Genomic DNA, 15,310 nt, shown 5'->3' with positions numbered 1-15,310 from the left:
GTAGAGTAATAGGTCTGCTACAAATATATACAATTATATACATGCAATTTATACAGTGAATTCATATATATAAGTTTGAATCAGTACAATTTATCAGAGTCAGATGACACGATCAAACAATATATATATCAAGCAATCATGAACCAATAGTGTGACCATGTCGTCACACTAAGGAAAGAACAAGGAGCAGACACAAGACATGAAGGGGCCTACGCGTTTCGAATCCCTAAAGGTTGAGGGGGATTCTCATCAGGGCCAGGTAGCTCACTATGGAGCGCAAGAGAACAGTGCCTCCGAAGACGCCGGTGACTTTTTTTCGATCAAACTCCGCCTCATGACCGAGGCCATAATTTATTTCGTTGTAACCAAATGCCCCCCGATCCTTGTGCTTGGACGCGACCATCGTTTGATCTTCCGGCCATCCAGCACTTTTCCATTGAAGCCTGACAATTACGGGTCCTTTTTTCTGAAAGTTGACACAGGTGATCTATTCTCTGGATACTCTCCATAGTGAGCTACCTGGCCCTGATGAGAATCCCCCTCAACCTTTAGGGATTCGAAACGCGTAGGCCCCTTCATGTCTTGTGTCTGCTCCTTGTTCTTTCCTTAGTGTGACGACATGGTCACACTATTGGTTCATGATTGCTTGATATATATATTGTTTGATCGTGTCATCTGACTCTGATAAATTGTACTGATTCAAACTTATATATATGAATTCACTGTATAAATTGCATGTATATAATTGTATATATTTGTAGCAGACCTATTACTCTACCCTCTTGTTTATTCGTATTCAAAAGGGTACAGTAATTGTATGCACTTGTATGTATTTTGTGTATGAATGGAAGGTATGAATGAGATATGATTGAGTATGCAATGCTTGTTTTGATTTTAATGCTTCACTGTTTTTCTGTTTAAAATTGTTATTGTGGTTTCAAAAAATGTCTAACAGTATATGACTTAAACAAATATACTTTCTGGGAAATCCAGTTCTGAATAATAAAAAGCTATTAACTAGTCTATCCCAGCTTTGACAAATTGTCTTTGTTCTGGTGTTTGAATACCCTCTAAAAAGATACGTTCAGTATTGGCACTTGTTCTTGTTTATCTTTGATTCTGGCTCAGCCATACTGACTATGAGCCAACCCTAGTTGTTCTCAGGTTGCCGCCATTTAGCCAGCTGGAGTATATGGCTATGCCAAGATGGCGCCAATGGATAGGACATCTGCAGCATTACTTTCACACCCTGAGGGAGACGGATGGCACTGTAAAGAGATCAATGATGCTACAAATAGGTGGAGATGAATTGTAGAACTTATTCAAGAACTTACCTAATATGGGGGTGGACCACAATTTAGATTCAGCCGTAGCAGCACTCATAGACATTTTGACCCACAATTAAATCACATATTATGAAAGATTTAAGTTACGGCAGATTAATGTGGAGTCGGTGGACACATTTTTTGCCCAACTGGGTAAACTGGTTAGTACATGTACGGGCATTGACAAACTGGATAAAATCAGGGCCTAGTTTATTCAGCGTTCCAATCATCCAGTCTTCCAAAACTCATTCTGGGGCAGCCAGGGATTTCACTTGACGACATCTTATCCTGGCCCACTCCCACGAGCTAGTGGACAGATGGTGTGAGAAGTTAGCCTGGCATATGATTTCCATTAGTTCTACTAGGCACCTTACACCAGTCTAATCGACCCTTATTGATGGTGGTTGTAAAGTCAACCTTATAGAGAGCTATCCTAGTGGTAGCATGAACCAGCAGTCTTCAGGTTAAGACTTCAGAAGGCAAGTTAAGCAAGTTGTTTTACCATATATAATCCCTTGAATACCAAATGAAAGGACACCACAAAAGGTATATATCAAATATATATGTATTTAATCTAAACACAACTCCTCTGCCCTCTTTATGAGGTCAGAGGTCAAAATACAATACAAGTTACACAGTTAATTTACGATAAGTTGCACAGTATACGTTATGCCCTAGGGGCCTCACAAACCATATACTAAGAAAGTGGTATAAGTACCACGTCAGAGTTAGAAAGCAGGCCTGGGGCCTGTGGAGTCTCTGGGGCTACACTAAACAACCAAAGGTTAGGAGGTAGGAGGCCCACTGGAGACGCGTGCAGTGTCTAAACACAGACGCGGGTTACCATTGACTTTCTACGGGAAACAAAGACGTTACAAATAGACAATTTAAGGACACTTCCGGATGGACTAGGATGGAACCCTTTTAAACTAGGACACTTCGAGAGTCAAGACCCACGGGAGCACCAGAGTACTCGTGTTACCTCACCCAGGGAAGCTGGGTGCATAGGTGTCTTTTCGTGTTGGGTTTCGTCGTCGTTTTCTATGGAGAGCTGCAAAGAAGTGCTGCAGGCGACCAGAGGAAAAGTGTCCGGGTGGATCCAAGGGTGGATCGGAGATGTGAAGAACCTGAAAGAAGAGGGGACATAGTCTGGGTCACTAGCCAGTGACCAGGAAGGTACCAGGAAGGAACCAGGCGATGTCGGGTGCTTTGAAGGTGAAGAAGGTGCGTTTGTCTCTTCAGCCACGAGGTCCAGGAGGCATCAATGATGACCAGGCACTGGATTTGAGCTGTCCCATAACGGATCTAGATGACTGCAGTGTTGGTATCCGGATTGGACCCAACAAGCCTTGGCAACCGCAAACCATGCAGGATGACAAGATTGGCTCTGTTGCAGACAAGCAAGATCTGTGGCATTTCTCCTTTTCAGGGAAGCTGGAGCAAGCCTGGAGCAATCAGAAAAACAAGTTACATTTAAGATGGCGTCTTCAGGGACCTTACTAGCCAACAGGCAAGGAAACAGGAAGAGGTGTCAAGCTCAAATGCAAAGGTGGGGCCCATGGGACACTCGCAGAGTGTGGGGGCCTGGGCTTTGGTGCAAATGGTGCTTGGGGCTGGGGCTTCTCGTACTCCAATGCACAACTTACTGAGACTTCAGGAAAGCAGTGCAGGTAGCAAAATGCAGGATGTGCAAGATGTCTGGTCCCACGTCTCTCGTGGACGCCACTGGTCTCAGCTTTGCTGTGGATGTGGATCGGGGTCAGAGAAGTCTGAAAGTCTAGTTCTTGAATGTGGGATGGATGGTGCACCAAAAAAAGAAGTCTGTAGCAGGTATGATATGTAGAAAAAGTTCCTTCCTTTATTATTAGAAATCTTTAAAAGGCCTTTTAAAGATTTCTAATAATAAAGGAAGGAACTTTTTCTACATATCATACCTGCTACAGACTTCTTTTTTTGGTGCACCATCCATCACACATACAACTTGGTATCTGCCCTGACAGTGGAGCTCCTATGTGGCTAGCTCCGGATGTGACTTGCACAACTATCTAAAAAACTTCCAACTTTGAAATTCGAGTGCGAACCTTGGTCAGCCACAGCTTGCTTTATTCACATTGAAAGTCCAGTTCTTGAGTCGCAGAGTATTCGGGTTCCGACAGGAGCCTTGAAACTGCAGACTGGCAAAGTTGCTGTTGGTGCCTGTTTGCACAGGGTGGTCACTCCTTGAGCACAAGGGAGATGTCTTCCATCTTCCAGTCACAATGGAATGTTAAAGGTCCAAGATATGTCTTTCAAAGATTCGTCCAGGATAACCTAAAGTCCTGGGGACACAGCTCCTATACTTATACTAGAAATGGGGGCTGGATTACCTGACTAGGTCCCTCCTATGGGTGGACCTGAGAAGGGGGTGGTTACACCCCTTTCCCTTTGTCCAGTTTCGCACCAGAGCAGGGCTGGAGTGCCCCAGCAACTGGTTTGAACCGGCTATGCATGGAGACCTTGTGTGCCCCAGGCAGTGTCTGGAAAAGCATCTGCAGATGCAGCCCTCCCTGCCCCAATACACAAAACCCTGTCTGGGGAGGTGCTGGCACCTCCCTGGACAGGAAATCTATTGCCCATGTCTCCCCTACCGGAGTTGTGTACAGCAGCAGGAGGTCAGACTTGTGTCTGTGGCAGCAGCATCCATTTTGTGATGCTTAGGCTCTGTTTAACTTTAACCGGGTGTTAGAACTGGGGGTCTCTAGTTGGCAGAGGTAGGTACCACTGTCCAAATAGGGACCCTTGCTTCTAGTCAGGGCAAGGAGATAACCCTCTTAGATAACCCCTGCTCGCCCTCTAGGTAGCTTGGCCTGAGCAGTCTAGGCTAACCAGAGGCAATGCGTAAAGTATTTGTACCAACACTCACAGTAACACAGTGAAAACACCACAAACTGATCCCACAACAGTTTAGGAAAATAAAGGTATTTATTCTAAACTACACAAGACCAAAACGACAAAAATCCAACATACACAGTTCAAGAATATGGTTTCAAAAGAGTTCTTAAGGTTGTAATCAAAGTTCTTTAAGTTGCGATCAAATAATCCACAGATGCGTGAAAAGTTCACAGTTGCGTCACGTTTACTCACAGTACCTTTTAGATGCAAAAAAGTTCCACAAGCAGGAAGCTGGTGCGGTGGAAACAAGCGATGCGTTACTCCTGAGACCCTGGGGAGGCGATGCGACAGCCCTGCTGCAGCAGCGGGCGTGTTGCGACGAATCCGGTCTGTATGGGGAGGAAGGCCACTTGCATGGATTCCGGTGCGTAGGTTCCGTAGGAAGTCTGTTCTCGCAAAGGCACGATGCGATGATCTCGTAGGGGCTGCGACGGTCTCCGGGGCGACGATGCGCGGTCCAGCGGTGATCCTCTCTCTCGCAGCTCCTCGATGCGATGGTTCTGGGACGATGCTCGCAGCAACGTGATACGGTCCGCAAGCAAGCGGTGCGGTGATCTCACCCAGCGGCGACAGGGTCTGCGACGACACTCGCAGCGATGTTCGATTCTCCCACACCGGTCTGGTGCGTCCCGCAAACAAAGGATGCGACGGCTCTGGCAGCGGCGTCAGGCGTTGCGCCGATCTCGACCTTCGTAGCGGCGGGAAACTTCTCGCACTGTCGGGGATGCGCTCCGCAAGCGAGCGATGCGACACTTTTCAGTTTCAAAAGTCTCTCAAGCTTAGTTTCAAGCTTCCCAGCTCAGGTTCAACTTCCAGAGGCCCCACAACTGGATCAAGCACTCTAGGAAGGACAGAACTCTCTCAGCAGAGTTCAGGGAAACTGGGGGTGAAGTCCTTTTGTTCCTGGGACTTCAAAAACAGGGAGCCAGCTCTTCTCAGGCCCTTGGAGATTCCTTCAAGACCGGGGACACAGCTCACAGCAAAGTCCTTCCCCTCTCCTTGGCAGCAAAGCAACAGCAGGTCAGTACAGCAGAGCAACAGCAGGACAGTCTTCCTTCTTCAGAGTCAGCTTTCTCCTTGGCAGAGGTTCTTTCTTGATTCCAGGATGATCTAATTTTCTGTTGTCAGGGGTCCTGTACTTATACCCCTAACGTCTTTGTTCTCTCTGTGCATGTGGGCCCTGAGCCCGGTCTGAACCAGTTCTGGGTGGATCCTGAGCACTTTGTTTTGCTGGCTGCATCTTTCCTTTCAGAGTGAGGGGCAGGGTTCTCAGTCGCCCAGCAGGAGGTGGAGCCAGCATTGTGGCAGGCAGGCACAGCCCTATTCAGCCCAGGTGCTAACTCCTCCCGCCACTCAGGTTGCAATTGCATTCATTCAGCCTAGGGCTGACTCATCCAGCCTCTGGGGGAATTCCCCAGCCCCTGTCACTCACAAACCAGACAGTCAATACACAAACAGGCCCAGGCACACAGAAGGGTCAGACAAGAGGACAGCAACTTTCTAAAAGTGCTGTTCTCAAACACAGGATTTAAAAACAACCTTTCCTAAAAGATGTGTTATTAAATTCTGAGTTCAGGGATACTAGATACTTATGTCCTATCTTGTTCCTATGGGAAGAAATGCTGTTAACCACTGTAGCCAGCATCCCCCATGTTAACCTATGGAGCAAGATAGCCTTACAATAGTGAAAACCGAAAATGGCTGTAATTCACTACCAGAGCATGTCACCTGCACTAGGACATGCTCTACCTTTCACATACACTGCACCCTGCCCAGGGGGTACCTTGGGCCTTCCATAGGGGTGACTGATACGCACGAAAAGGGAAGGGTTAGGCCTGGTCAGTGGGGACACTGACCAGGAGGACATGGCAGTTCTAAACTGCCCATAGGCGCTGCAGTGATAGGCCTGAGACACCATTTTTAGAGCTACTCCTGTGGGTGGCACAATCAGTGCTGCAGGCCCACTAGTAGCATTTGTCATCACCAGCCCTGGCACACCCAGTGCACTTTACTAGGGACTTCATGGTGATACAAATATGCCAAACATGTATATCCAATCATAATAACAATTTACATAGAGAGCATATGCACTTTAGCACTGATCAGCAGTGGTAAAATGCGCAGAGTCCTATTGCCAACAGCCACGGGTCAGGAAAAATAAGGGAGGAAGAAGAAAAAAGTTTGGGGATGACCCTGCAAGAAGGGCCAGTTCCAACACAACCCCCTTCCAGCCTAAAGCCAGGGTAGACCAAACGATACCTTGATGGGATTCCCTGCTTAAGGCGACAGAACACGGAACCTGGCCCAAACGGCAGGGCACTATTCCTGTTCTACGCCTTCCTGAACCTAGTTGTATCACTCTATCCATACTCTCAGGGTCCACTATGCCAATCCATATGGAACCCTTCCCCTCACCTGTGGACACCACCTGTGCAGCACCTAACCTTAGTTTCCTCACAGGTGTGTCCCAACAGACCAACAGCAAGCCACAGTGACCACCAACAGTGATCAGGGATGAGACCCAGGCCTCATGCCTCTCATGGCTCCCAAACCCCTGTGGCATCAGAGGGTGGGGGGCAGTAGCCCCAGGTGCTTGGCACCCTTTGTCCACTCTCTCTCTTGTCAGTTCAGGTCTGACACTCTGGCACTGACCCACCAGTCCCGGACCTGTATCTGTCCACCAAGACAACCAAGAACACAACTTTCCTACCAGTTCAGGACCTCCCTCCAGCAACTGGTCTCCCAACCTAGGGTTTAACCCCCTCAGGTTGCACCGGGGTCAGAGGGGAGTGCTCCCTCCCTCTGCACCCCCTTCCGGAACGCTGCACCCTCCCTACTGGAGGGGTACCCCTGGGAACCATATTGGTCAGGACACTGGTTACAGATGTCCTTCCTTCCAGGTCAGGCAGATCCTGAACCTGGTCTCCCAACCCAGGGACCAAAACCTGCGGTTGTGCATTCGCCTGGCATGCCAGGACTTCTGGGGACTCACATAGTACCCCCTTGAGGGTGACACACAACTCATGTGTCCTGTGACAGTCTGCCTGGCGCAGATCTCCCGACCCCTGTCCACCTGACAGTGCGGGAAGATCCCCCAGGACAGAAGTGGTGTCACCATGGTCACTCCTGGGAGACTCAGCCCTTCTGACTGGTCCCTGACCCACTGGTTTTCCCACTGGGGCCCCTTCCCCCTCTCACCCCTCAGTCTGGACTTCTGTACCCTCCCAAATGGAGCGGCACTGCCAAACACCAGAACTGATGGAGGCCTGGTTACAGGCACTCCCCGTTCAACAGACACTGGTAGATCCTCCTCAAATGGCCTACAAGGACAGTCTAGGTCCCCAACCTGGTGTTCCCTTAAGGAACCCTCCAGGCCCTGAGACTGGGTTTCGGGCACCGTGAGACACACCGTCCCACACTCATTCCTTCTCCACTGAGACCGGACATGAGCCCCTATACCCCTCCCACTACACTGGGACCTAACCGGGCTACACTGAACCTCTTCCACCTCACAGGTCTGGAAGATATCTAAGCCACTCCTTTTGGGATCACTTCCCAATGCCTCCTCAGACTCTCTGGAATTCACCAAGAGGTCTGCCTCCAACGCAAGCTCTCTTGGGTCAGAGAACTCACACTCCACCGGGTGTTGGCATAGCTCTGGAAAACAGGGACTTAAAATATGCTCTCCATCAAATGAATCACACAGCCCCCCACAGTTGTTAACCAAGCTACCCATTGCCTCACCCTCCAGTGCCTCACACAAGTACCCCACACCACTCTCCTGAGACTGGCAAGACAGTATCTGACTGTCTCTGTCACACAACCCACACTCTTCTGGCTGGTCTTCACTCCCTCACACCAAGGTTTCTACCACGGCGGAACCCCTCTCCCTGTACCTCTCATCTAGAGTCAGTAGAGTGTCCCTCCCACCACTGGGAATATGGTCCCCTGTGCCAGTCCCCCAATCTACTTCAGGAACACTGCACTCCACTGGAACTACATCATAAACCTGAACCCCCTGGTGTATGTTGATCCCCTCCCTCAAGTCAGGTGCCCCATCTCTGGGTGTTTGTACCTTTCTCTCAGCACTAGATATCATAACCATGCTGCTACCATCTGAGCTGGACTCCACCTCCAACTCAGCAAAGCTCCTCTCTTGAGCTACCCATGTTTCTTCTTCAGCTGAGACCCTCATGGCCTCACGCCTCTTGAGCTCCATCTCAAGCTTCCTCATTCGTAATTCATGGGCCAAGGACAATTTCAATTCCTCCAGGGCACGGGCATGTTTGCTCTCCTCCGCCGCCCTTTCCTTTTCCATTTGCTTCATCTTCATTTCAAGCCTCAACATTTCTAATTTATGATCTCTAGCCCTTTGGTTTTCCTCCAACTCCTCTGGGGAAAAACTTTCAGCTGAATGGTTGCTGCCAGCCCTTGAGGCTGCTCTGGACACAGGCAGATCCTGTGGCCTGAAACCATCCCTCTGTGCATTCTCATCCACTTCTGCATCATCTGTCTCCCCAGCCTTTTTGGTCTCCCACCAGGCCCTTAAGGCCTCCTGTAGCTCCTCCTTCTTGGAGCGGCACTTCATGGGGCATCCAAAGTCCCTGCAGAACTGCCTGAGTTGACCTACTTTGTAATCACTTAACATTTCAATATCAAACTCCAGTTCTGCAACATCACTTGCTGGTTTACCATTCTGAGACATGATGCTTGGATTCTTTCAGGGTTACGATCAGAAATAGCAAAAATCAAAAACCAGTAGTATGCGGTGGCATAGTGGTCTGCACTCACTAGTGATGTACACCAATTACTGTGGGTCAAGTACAAATACAAGTTCAAATCCCACCGCCTGACCACCAATGTTAGAACTGGGGGTCTCTAGTTGGCAGAGGTAGGTACCACTGTCCAAATAGGGACCCTTGCTTCTAGTCAGGGCAAGGAGATAACCCTCTTAGATAACCCCTGCTCGCCCTCTAGGTAGCTTGGCCTGAGCAGTCTAGGCTAACCAGAGGCAATGCGTAAAGTATTTGCACCAACACTCACAGTAACACAGTGAAAACACCACAAACTGATCCCACAACAGTTTAGGAAAATAAAGGTATTTATTCTAAACTACACAAGACCAAAACGTCAAAAATCCAACATACACAGTTCAAGAATATGGTTTCAAAAGAGTTCTTAAGGTTGTAATCAAAGTTCTTTAAGTTGCGATCAAATAATCCACAGATGCGTGAAAAATTCACATTTGCGTCACGTTTACTCACAGTACCTTTTAGATGCAACAAAGTTCCACAAGCAGGAAGCTGGTGCGGTGGAAACAAGCGATGCGTTACTCCTGAGACCCTGGGGAGGCGATGCGACAGCCCTTCTGCAGCAGCGGGCGTGTTGCGACGAATCCGGTCTGTATGGGGAGGAAGGCCACTTGCGTGGATTCCGGTGCGTAGGTTCCGTAGGAAGTCTGTTCTCGCAAAGGCACGATGCGATGATCTCGTAGGGGCTGCGACGATCTCCGGGGCGACGATGCGCGGTCCAGCGGTGATCCTCTCTCTCGCAGCTCCTCGATGCGATGGTTCTGCGACGATGCTCGCAGCGACGTGATGCGGTCCGCAAGCAAGCGGTGCGGTGATCTCACCCAGCGACGACAGGCTCTGCGACGACACTCGCAGCGATGTTCGATTCTCCCGAACCGGTCTGGTGCGTCCCGCAAACGAAGGATGCGACGGCTCTGGCAGCGGCGTCAGGCGCTGCGCCGATCTCGACCTTCGTAGCGGCGGGAAACTTCTGGCACTGTCGGGGATGCGCTCCGCAAGCGAGCGATGCAACACTTTTCAGTTTCAAAAGTCTCTCAAGCTTAGTTTCAAGCTTCCCAGCTCAGGTTCAACTTCCAGAGGCCCCACAACTGGATCAAGCACTCTAGGAAGGACAGAACTCTCTCAGCAGAGTTCAGGGAAACTGGGGGTGAAGTCCTTTTGTTCCTGGGACTTCAAAAACAGGGAGCCAGCTCTTCTCAGGCCCCTGGAGATTCCTTCAAGACTGGGGACACAGCTCACAGCAAAGTCCTTCCCCTCTCCTTGGCAGCAAAGCAACAGCAGGTCAGTCCAGCAGAGCAACAGCAGGACAGTCTTCCTTCTTCAGAGTCAGCTTTCTCCTTGGCAGAGGTTCTTTCTTGATTCCAGGATGATCTAATTTTCTGTTGTCAGGGGTCCTGTACTTATACCCCTAAAGTCTTTGTTCTCTCTGTGCATGTGGGCCCTGAGCCCGGTCTGAACCAGTTCTGGGTGGACCCTGAGCACTTTGTTTTGCTGGCTGCATCTTTCCTTTCAGAGTGAGGGGCAGGGTCCTCAGCCGCCCAGCAGGAGGTGGAGCCAGCATTGTGGCAGGCAGGCACAGCCCTATTCAGCCCAGGTGCTAACTCCTTCCACCACTCAGGTTGCAATTGCATTCATTCAGCCTAGTGCTGACTCATCCAGCCTCTGGGGGAATTCCCCAGCCCCTGTCACTCACAATGTGGTAAATATTTTACCGTATACTATTTTTGCCATATAATTTCAGACAGGTTACAAAAGAATAGCTCAATCAAATGAGAGGCAGAGTCCGTGGTGTCTGAGTCATAAGGGCTTTAATCATAAAGGATGACTAAATGACTCGAGTCAATGGAGATCTAGTCCATCAATACAAGGGTTCGGGTATGCAATGATGGCAGGAAAAGATGTCAACGATTTATTCACAGTACATGACATATATAGTAAAATGACACAATAGTATTGAATACAGTAGGCGTGACAAGTGAAATGTATATGATAAGAACACATGTGCGTAGCAAAAAGGCGTGAACTTGGGTGTGCACAGAGGCGTGAACTAGAAACGTCACAGAAAAGTGTCATAAATGGGTGGATGCTTAGAGAATTCTTGCAGAGTCAGCTGAAACCTATGGCCTGGATGCGCGCGCAGCTAATATGACGTGTGATTGACGTGCACCGGGAGGAAGCTAAGAGTCTGACTTTTAACACTAGTAGAAGAGACAGAAGTCTGGCATGTCAGATCGACCTGTCCCTAAACATATCTGATATCATGTATTTGGAGGATGTTTAATCTAGAGGAAAAGGTCTCTTGGGCAGAGGCTATTCTATACTGAATGTATGCGTGTCTAGGTGCAAATGCTCGGAGCCAGGGGCCTACCATGGTAACGGGAACTGTAAATTACTTGCACGGAGACAGGGAGACTTGCTCTTTGCTCTGCAGCCGGGGATATGTTTACCTAAATCACTAGACAGGAATGTGTTTTCGAGGAGCGGAGCTGGCTACGCTGATAACTTGAAGGTAAAATACTGTTTTTGGCAGGCAGACCAGGCCGAGCCGGGCACCGCTCGGTTGGCAGGAAGTAAGGCAGAGGTCAGGGATGCGTCTCCATGCTGCAGCTTTCAGAGGCAGAGACAGAAATGGCTTGAAGACAGAATATCAGGGCCTAGCTCGGCAGAGCCAGGAAAACGTGAAAGTGCACCATATAAAGACGGTGGCACAGCATACTTAGGAACGGAATTATCGATCCATTCATGGTGGATCTGATAGAGGACATGTTAACGTTGGACGCAAATGTATTTGCGTCTTCAGATTCGGTTGTGGAGGGAAATTACATGTACTTGCAGTTCGTACATGGAGCCGTTGGGGTCTACGTTAGGGGACACAATTTACCATAAAAATTCCAATTACCTCATTCCCTCCTTGTCCCCTACGGACCCTTCATGATATGTCTATTTTCATGAGACCATCAATCTGTTCATATAACATCATTTGCTCTTCTTTCTTTCTTCTGGAATGGGAACGTGCACTTGAATGGGGAACACAAGCTGTGGCGCACAAGCCGCAAATCGCTGGCCCACATTGTAAACATAAACAACAACTGAATACTATGGCCAATATGATTCCTAGGAATGACAGTAGTTTCCATCCCCAGGCTGTTACTACACTCCAGAGCCAACCGGACCAAGTCCAGGAGCCTGGATTCTGGTGTATCAGATGGGCAATCTCGTGAAGTCGGGTAATGGCTTTATAGACTGATGGCGCATTATTTGGAATAAATACGCAGCAACTGGATCCGATGACTCTACAAGCCCCGCCCCTATCGGCCAGGATGACGTCAAGGACAAGGCGGTTCTGAAGAACAACAAGTCTCATAGCAGACTGCTCCTCTGTTAAGTTGCCCAAAGCTGAAGTAGTCTCGTTCACTACTGCTTCTAGTATTCTAGTTAACTTGCATATCAGCTTACTATTGGAGACAGTTCCTAGATAGGGAAAGAATCCTTTATTGAAATCTGTATATTGTTCCCATGTAGTTTCAGTCTGATCAACTATTGGGAGGTCTCTTTTGTGTCTAACAATATTAAGGCGGGAATTTCTGTGATAGTCGGATGGGGCTAGAAATACTGGTGGTAATAGGAATACAATGAAACAGGTACCATCCCAATCTGGAGGTAAACGGACATAAGCTGTCTGACCACATATAAAATAGGAATGTCGGGAAGCTTTGAATGTAGACTTGCCTTGATCACTGAATTCGACCACAGTAGTACAGTCACTGTGACCTAGATGTACTGAGCCATTCTTTCGGACACATAATACACCTTTCGCTGGTAGAACTGATATGGATGGCAAGTCTGGACTGGTTTCTGACTGAACATTTAGAATCATGAGGTTAAGTGTAAAATTGCCTAATCCATACACTTCGTTTTCTAGATCTGTCCCTGTCATTTGTGGAAGACCTTCTTCGTTCTGGAAACATGCTTTGTTCATGACTGTGTTCAGATTTCCCCATATCCAATTGCCTTAGGAAACCTTAGAGTCAGTGTCTATAGAAGATATTAAACTAAACCAGGCACCACAGGAACCATTATGTGTAAACGGGTAAGGAAAGAGAGGCAGAGCTCCCTTGTAGTTCTGATAGGGAGGGAGTCGGCCACATATCCAACAATTAGTAGCATTGTTGATCTGGTGAGAATGGTGTAACATACGAATGAATGTATTGTTGCGCAGTGCAAGTCGATAAGATAATTCGTGTGGGGGTAAAGCACTAAACGTGTGTTCTGCAGTGTTGTTAGGAAAATGTGCAAGAGGAAAATACATATAAAGCATCCAACTTAAAGCAATAATCGTAAGACTCAGAAAAAACATAATAAGTAATGTGCAGACGCATCTGCTCTGGAGACTTTTACAATATTTTCGTTTCTTGGTCTCCTGACTATCTCTCTCTCTATTTGGGTCTAACTTATACATTGTCAGAACTGCCTAACCGCTTCACCCAGGGGGGGACTTAAACAATTAAACTGTCTGACTTACTAGACCTCAACTTTTGGCGATACTCCTCTTGGGGAGTTTTCTCTAGAAGGGGAAGTTTGGTATCAGTCACTGGTACGTGGGAGTTCTGGATTCGGAATTTGGCGGAAGTCCATAATGTCTTTTCACGTGACTTGAGTGGAGCCAGCCCTTACGGCCCTCCAATTTGACGGCAGTCCTTGTAGTTAACAAAACAATTTTCGGCTCCTTCCAGTGGGGCTCCAGCGGACTCTTCCGATCAAAGTTGCGGATGTATACGAGGTCACCAGGGACGATCTTGTGTGGCTTCACCTAGGTGTTGTCTGGGAAGGCTGCCGCGACCTGTGAACGACATGATTGTAGTGCAGACATCAAGGAAGCAAGGTAATCTGTCAGCATAGTACTATCAACATCAGTAATCTTTTGCGGCAGAGGCGTCCCCCACATATTAGGAGGTCTACCGAAGACCACCTCATTCGGGATAGCCCTGTTCTGGAATGTGCTACCATTCTCATATAAAAAAGAGCAACTGGCAATGCTACTATCCAATCCACTCCCTTCTCTTTACACACTTTTGCAAGGCGAGTTTTCAGAGTCTGATTGTGCCGCTCCACGAGACCTGCTGCCTCTGGATGCCGGACACAGTGAAACTTCCACTGGTATCCCAATAGAAGAGAGACCTGCTTCATGAGTTCGGATGAGAATGGCTGACCGTTATCTGAATACACGACACGGGGCAAACCGTATCGAGGGAAAAACTCACGAACCAACTGCCTGGCAGTGGTCGGGGCAGTGTAATCTGGGACGGGATATGCTTCTGTCCATCGGGATAGGGCACAAACAACTACGAGGACATACTTAAATCCTCGGCATCTGTCCATCTGGATATAATCCATCTGGAGGACTTCAAAAGGATAGTCGGGAGGATGGAATCCACCTTGCTCTACGGGAATCCCTTTTCCTGGATTGAACTGACAACAGATCATGCAGGTACGCACTTTCTGTTTCGCTGCTGCTCGTAAATGCTTGTTGAACCAGAGATTCTGTACACTATCTAACATAGCTTTTTCTCCTAAATGTGCTGGACTATGTGCTGTGTTAATGATAACTTGAACCATAGAGTCGGGGAGAAACCATGTGGTCTTTCCCTTCGTCATCCATCCTTGGTCTGTCTGGACCCCTCCTTGTTCAGTCCATTTCTTTATTTCATCTGGAGTGGCATGTGTCTGTATGTCGATGACATCTTGTGTGGGGTCCCTGACTGTCATACAATGTGTCTGTGAAGTTGCATTCGTCTTTGTCATGTCAGTCGTTTGAGTATGAGTCAGTGCTGTATGTTTCGCTATTCGATCTGCAAAGTCGTTACCTTGAGAAATTTTGTCTGTAACTTTCGTATGTGCCTTACACTTCATGATAGCTATGGCTGTAGGCAAATGTATTGCTTCTAACAGAGCTTGAATGAGGGGGCCATGCTGTATCTTGGCTCCGTGAGAGGTCAAGAAACCTCTTTCTTGCCAGAGTACACCGAAGTCGTGAACAACTCCGAATGCATAACGTGAATCTGTGTATATATTTACTTTCAAGTCCTTGGCTCGTATACAGGCTTGGGTCAGAGCAATAAGCTCCGCTGCTTGGGCTGACAGGGTGTCAATGCGATGTGTTTCTATGACATCAGTTTCAGTGGTCACTGCATACGCGGCCACTAACTCTCCTGTGCTTGTTCTTAGACATGAACCGTCCACATA

Source organism: Lissotriton vulgaris, unplaced genomic scaffold, assembly GCF_964263255.1.
Source record: "Lissotriton vulgaris unplaced genomic scaffold, aLisVul1.2 SCAFFOLD_4697, whole genome shotgun sequence".
NCBI lineage: Eukaryota > Metazoa > Chordata > Amphibia > Caudata > Salamandridae > Lissotriton > Lissotriton vulgaris.
The sequence above is the reverse complement of the archived record's forward strand: the minus strand, read 5'-3'. Positions refer to the sequence as shown.